This window comes from Adiantum capillus-veneris, chromosome 3 (assembly GCF_014529385.1).
Source record: "Adiantum capillus-veneris isolate H3 chromosome 3, ASM1452938v2, whole genome shotgun sequence".
Lineage (NCBI taxonomy): Eukaryota > Viridiplantae > Streptophyta > Polypodiopsida > Polypodiales > Pteridaceae > Adiantum > Adiantum capillus-veneris.
In genome coordinates, this window is record NC_140933.1 from 163,148,115 (window position 1) to 163,154,114 (window position 6,000).

Here is a 6,000-nt window from a genome sequence, read left to right on the forward strand (position 1 = left end):
ACATAGTACTTTTTCTCTTCATGTAGCATAGTCATGCCCTGAAAGGCTTCTACACCAACTACGAAAGGAAAACTCCTTGATTACTTTTCAAAATTGAAATTCAACTACTTGTGTTTCTCTACACAAGAGTGTTCACTATAGCTACCTCTTAGTATCAATCATTTTGTAAGATCTTCAATTTTTGGGTCCCTTTTGAAAAGTAAGATAAAGGATTTCCTAGGTGTGGATATTTTTAACTCCATCAATTTTGATATGAAATGCTTCTTGTGAAATCTTGTAATGTATCAAGTGGAAAGAAAGGCCATTTACAATCTTTATTAAGTTAGATAGACACTTGGTTTAGTTTTTGAAAATTTTCCTTTTTCTTCCTTTTTTTTTGTTTTTGGCGCTTTTTTGCAAAAAGTAGGTTATCTATTTTCAAAATTTATTCCTTTATTTTTCTCTCATTCACATATTTACCATGCCTAGGGGAAATTGCGGACAACGTGATCAGCATGTCCAACCACCCCTCCATGTTGACCCCATCAACAATGTGCACGCTAATTACATTCTCAATAATGTATATTCTATGAATGTTGTATGCACATCACAAAGTGCACACAACTACACGGACGCTCTCCATGCACTCAACGAGACCACATGATCTCCGTGCAATCAACAAGGCCGCATGGGTCATATTCAACGCCAAGCAAGACCTTGATTTCAATGTACATCCAATGAAAGGGGATATTGAGCAAGTTGACACTCTAGCCAACAATGCAATCCTGATTTGGAAGGAACATGGTTTTTGCACCCCATAGGAGCGTGCAACCTTCAAATAACATGTGGAGGCTTGGGTAGAAGTGTGGATGACATACATTACTGCACGAGCGAGGAGAAACCAATGGAGCCAACAACAACAAAGCCAACAATGACAACAATGACACTAGCAATGAGGACAACTACATTTCACATTTCCTCAATAATGTTAGAGAAATAAACCCTTGACACCATATTAGCATATTGTAATGTTTTGTTCTGGTCCACATCTATCTTATTGTAGTTACATTGTTTTGAGTTGTGTACTTAAAACCCTGTTAATACCAAAATGTGGTTTTGTTATTATAGTCTTTAAACGTTGTTCAAAATTAAAATTGATTGTTATGGAGTGTTAACCGTTCAAATAGGCTTGTTGTGAACATTTTTGTGCATGTATAATTGTCTGTCGATTGATGGCTAATCATGTTCCATGGTGTATATCATGATGTTTGAAAAGAGTGTGTGTGTCCTGCTATGGGTAATATTTTTTGTGTTTGTATATAGGTGAGTATGTGTACGAGTGCACACAAGTGTGACAAAATAGAAGGACACTTATCATGTTGGTGTAAAAGCTTCTCTAATGAATCAACTTCTTAGTCATACTTCTCTATGATAGTCCTCTATAGGATGAGTTCTTTTCTCGCTAGAAACCACTATAAGGGTGATGGATTTCAATCCATCATTAGAAAGAGATAGACTTGAGATTTTTGCTAATGATGGACTGCAATCCATCAATAGCAAGAGATAGACTTGAGGTTTTGGCATGTAACTACACACTATGTCTAGAGACTATACCTACAATCTTTTATAATTTGGACTCCAGGGGTGATGGATTGTGATCCATTGTTGGTATGATTGGCCTCTAGATTTTTGGTGAGGTCATTACAAAGGGTTCCCTGCATAAGTAGATGTAGGAAGATATAAAATCCAAATCACATCTTTGAAGAACCAAACCTCAATTTTGTTGAGATGATGGAAGAGCATGTACAATAGTGATCTTGAGATGTGGTACTCACTCTCTCACTTGCAATGTGTAGCTTTGCGTGAAACTCACAATATGGTGACTACACCTAGTCTCTTCTCACACATATAGTGTTGGGATGCTATCTGAGAGATGATTTGCAAGGATTTAGAGGGTCCCATTTATAGGTTGGAGAGCCCTCATTAAGCTCATTGATAATCCTGTTTAATAAACTAACAAACCAAGATTAGGATTTTTTGAATATCAAAATATGGCGGGTCTTCCTTATCTTCTTGAGTCATGGATGTGAGCTCAAGACAAGGGTATTATTGATGGTAGAAGAAGATAAAATTAGAGAGAGAGAGAGAGAGAGAGAGAGAGAGAGAGAGAGAGAGAGAGAGAGAGAGAGAGAGAGAGAGAGAGAGAGAGAGAGAGATGCATTTCACCATGTACCTTTCTTGAGGCTAGGTGCCTTCTATAGTTACATCAATGGATATTTGTGTCAGTAGGTTAGTAGCTTGTGAGATGACTAATGTATACACATAAGGTGCATTACATGGGAATTTACAATGGGTAAGTCATCAAGAGGGATGAGCAATCACATGGAGTGTGTGAAAGCTATGAAAGAACTGGAAAATTTCACCTATGTACATCGATTGATAAAGCGGTAAGTGTAGACAACTTCAAAATAGTTACATTTGTTGTCAAAGTCCCATTGAGGTGAAGAATCTGGAGTGCTTGATGCTGAAAATTATCCCTTTTCAAAGGTTAATTTGGGTATTTTTACTGCTTTTTGCAGTTTTGGAATGGGTGAAGAGGGAATGGTAAGATGGAAGTACTTTAGAGAGAGATATGGAGTTACATATGTATAGAAATGGTGCATGAGATTTATGGAGGCAAGGGATAAATGGAAATGGTGAAGAGGGTGAGAGAAAGCATTAAGATTTTAGGCTTGGTGGGTGAGGGATGAAGAGGATGAGTGTGTGTGTGTGATTGGAAGTGTAGAAAGATTTTAGGCTTGGTGGGTGAGGGATGAAGAGGATGAGTGTGTATGTGTGATTGGAAGTGTAGAAGGACTAGAGAGAAGACTAGGTGTTTTTGTGTGCATGCGGTGCGCTACAAAGATCCACCAAAAAAATCCTATCTCAAAACCATGAGCTCCAAAAAAAAGAAATAAAATTAGGCATAATGCTGACCTTATGGAATATTGTTTTCATGTCACAACTTCTTCAAATTTGGATGTAAAGTGGATGACAAAAAATTCCACCAAAACATGTGTCTTTTCTCTCTTCAAAAGGTCTTGAAGTGGGCACCTTTTGGGTTTCAACTTTCTTATGGTTCCATAAGTGAGCCCCTCCATGAATCATTGCATGACCTAAGAGATTCTAAAGGGCTTGAAAATATGCATGGACAAGGATTATTGATGAATATAATATATACATGATGAAAGGACCAAATAAGCTAGTACATGGACTATTCATAAAATTTGTAATGATAATGACATGGGGTCCATGATGATGGAGATAAAATATGATACATATAAGAAAAATGAAAATAGAGGAATCATGTGAGAAGGTACCCTCCCATGGTATGATATTTATGTGATGGTTCTCACTATCTCTACAATAAGATGACGAAACTTGGAAACCAATGAGCTCACACTGTGGTGCCGTTGCTAGGGATGAGGTGTTGAGATGTCAAGCTCAACATGTATGACGCTTGGATGACTACCACAGACAATCATAATCACTGGGCGCACCTTGGTGGATACACATATCTTCATGAGTGATACTACAACTATACTATACCAAGTTGGTCTACCTGCTTGAGTGATGGCACACTTATCTACTCACCTCACTTAGTAGCGTTTTACACTAGACCATTGTACTAGTTCCCTTTTTATGTTGTACTTTCCCTTATGTTTTGTAGACCTCTTATCTTGAGTTAGTAAAGAAGAATAATTACAATATTTTTGCTTCTATCTTTATGTGTGTGTGTGTGTGTGTGCGTGCAAGAGCTTAAGCTCTCTCCTTCTCTACCTGTTGACTTAGTATCAGAGCTTGGTTGTGTGTGAGAAGCTTGGAGCAGCAAGTAGGAGCAACCTAGGAAGCGGCCTCGATATTCTCGAGAGACATTGTCAAAGGTCTCCAATTGAGATGACTTCCTTTGGAGATTGTAAATTTCAAGGTTTTTAAACAATCCTTTGGACTATAATTGTGCATCCAAATTTCCATCTTGAATGCATTTTGACACCTGTTTTGGAGTTAGAGTGCATTCGCATGCAAAAACACTAAGGTTTGGGTCCTACCTATCTGCATATTTGTGGTGCAGAAAACTTTGGTTGGGAACTGCAATGTGCATAGATACAGTTTGGCACAATGAAACATGTGTATGTACGCAGATTGTGGATACATGTGGTAACTGACTATTTTTAGCAGAGTGCTCAGAGACTTGGTGAAGGGTTGGAAACATGTCCTCCATCAATCATGGGCTTAACCAAATTGTCAGTGAGAAGCTAGACAAGAACAACTTCCTTGCTTGGAAGTTTAGAATGACCAATTTCCTTATGGGCAAAGGTTATTGGGACTACATTGATGGAGAACATGAGACATCGCCACCACTACCAAAGGTAGGTGTGAATGCTGCACAAGTAAAGACATTTAAAGATTGGAACCAGGGAGCTTGTAAGGGCATGTACTGGGCTTTTAGTGAGTGTGCATGATATTATGATTGGGCATATACACGATGCTCATACCCTTAAAGAGGCTTGGGACACTTTACTATCATTGAATGCGAACAACACAATGGCAAGGAAGTTGCAGCTGAAGACTGAGCTAAATACTAGTAGGACAAAGAAAATCATGTCCATCACTGAAGATAAAGAACATATGTGGGTCACTTGCATTGATTGATGTTACAATTGATGATGGTGATAAAGTAGAAGTTTTTCTGCGAGGTTTGGGTCTAGAATACAAAAAATTCAAAATTGGTGTCACCTTATTGATTGTGGAAGAGAAGGAACTTGAGGAAGACTCGTCTATGCAGGATGGAATCCTTTTTGAATAGGACCTTTTCGACAATAGAGGAAGAGAAAGAGGATGTGGTACAGGCCGTGGATGATGCCAAGGAAGGGGCACTTACCAAGCACAACATCAAAATAACAATCAAGGCCGCAATCAAGCACGATTTGGAGAGTCTAATTTTAGGAGAAGCTTGTCTAATTTGAGAAAAAGAAGAAAAGAAGCTGTAATCTTGACTTGCTTCTCCAAAATTACTCTTCCGCTAAAAAAGACTCCTTCTTTCTTTAAAACACTCTTTTCTTTTCCAAAAATAGCCTTTCTTTCCTAAAAATGCTCCTTTGTTCCTAAAACTTTGTCAAAAGTTTCTCTTTCTTTCTTAAGGATCAACTCTTATATTCCAAGATAGTCTTAAGCGTTAAATTTCCCATAGAAACCTATTGTTCTCAAGTGAGTAAGGGCCATAATTATTAGTTCCGAAGTTCGACTTTTGATCCAATTGTTCCGTTAAAACTCTTTATGACTTACTAAAAATTGGGAACCTTAAATAATTTTGCAAAGTAATAGAAATATTTTTTAATAAAAAAATCTTGGGTATGTTACACTTTATATCCAACTCATATCCAATCGATTCTCAGACTCTACACTTGGTTTGTCATATTCTATCTCTCACCTTCCTTTGATCCTTGTCTTATGCACACACACACACACACATTTTTTTTTTCTTTAGATATTAAAACTAATGGAACTTGCATCAATAATTTTTCCAATAGATAGGCCCCTCATTGAGGTTTATAAGAGTTCTCATAACTTTTGTGACTATAGGCTTGCAAGATGTTATGTTTAGAATGTATCTTTCAGTGACAATGTGCTTAAAATTATTCTCTCCTCAAGATTTATAAGAATTCTCATAAAATTTGTGACTGTAGGCTTGCAACATGCCATGTTTAAAATATATATTTCAATGACAATGTGTTCAAACTTATTTCCTCTAATGGGATTTTTAGATGCAAGAGATTCTTTCCTTTGTCTTGCACTGAACGGAACTTCTATTTGAGATGATTTGTTTTTAAGCTATATAGATATTCACATAAGCTAAGGTTCTTTGTGACAGTGAGCAATAGTTTGTAAGTACTTCTCTACATAAACATACTTCAATTTTGTGTCGATAGGTAGTAAATGTTTTGTCTTTTATGCCTTGCCTAGTCCGTTTTGGTATGTGCA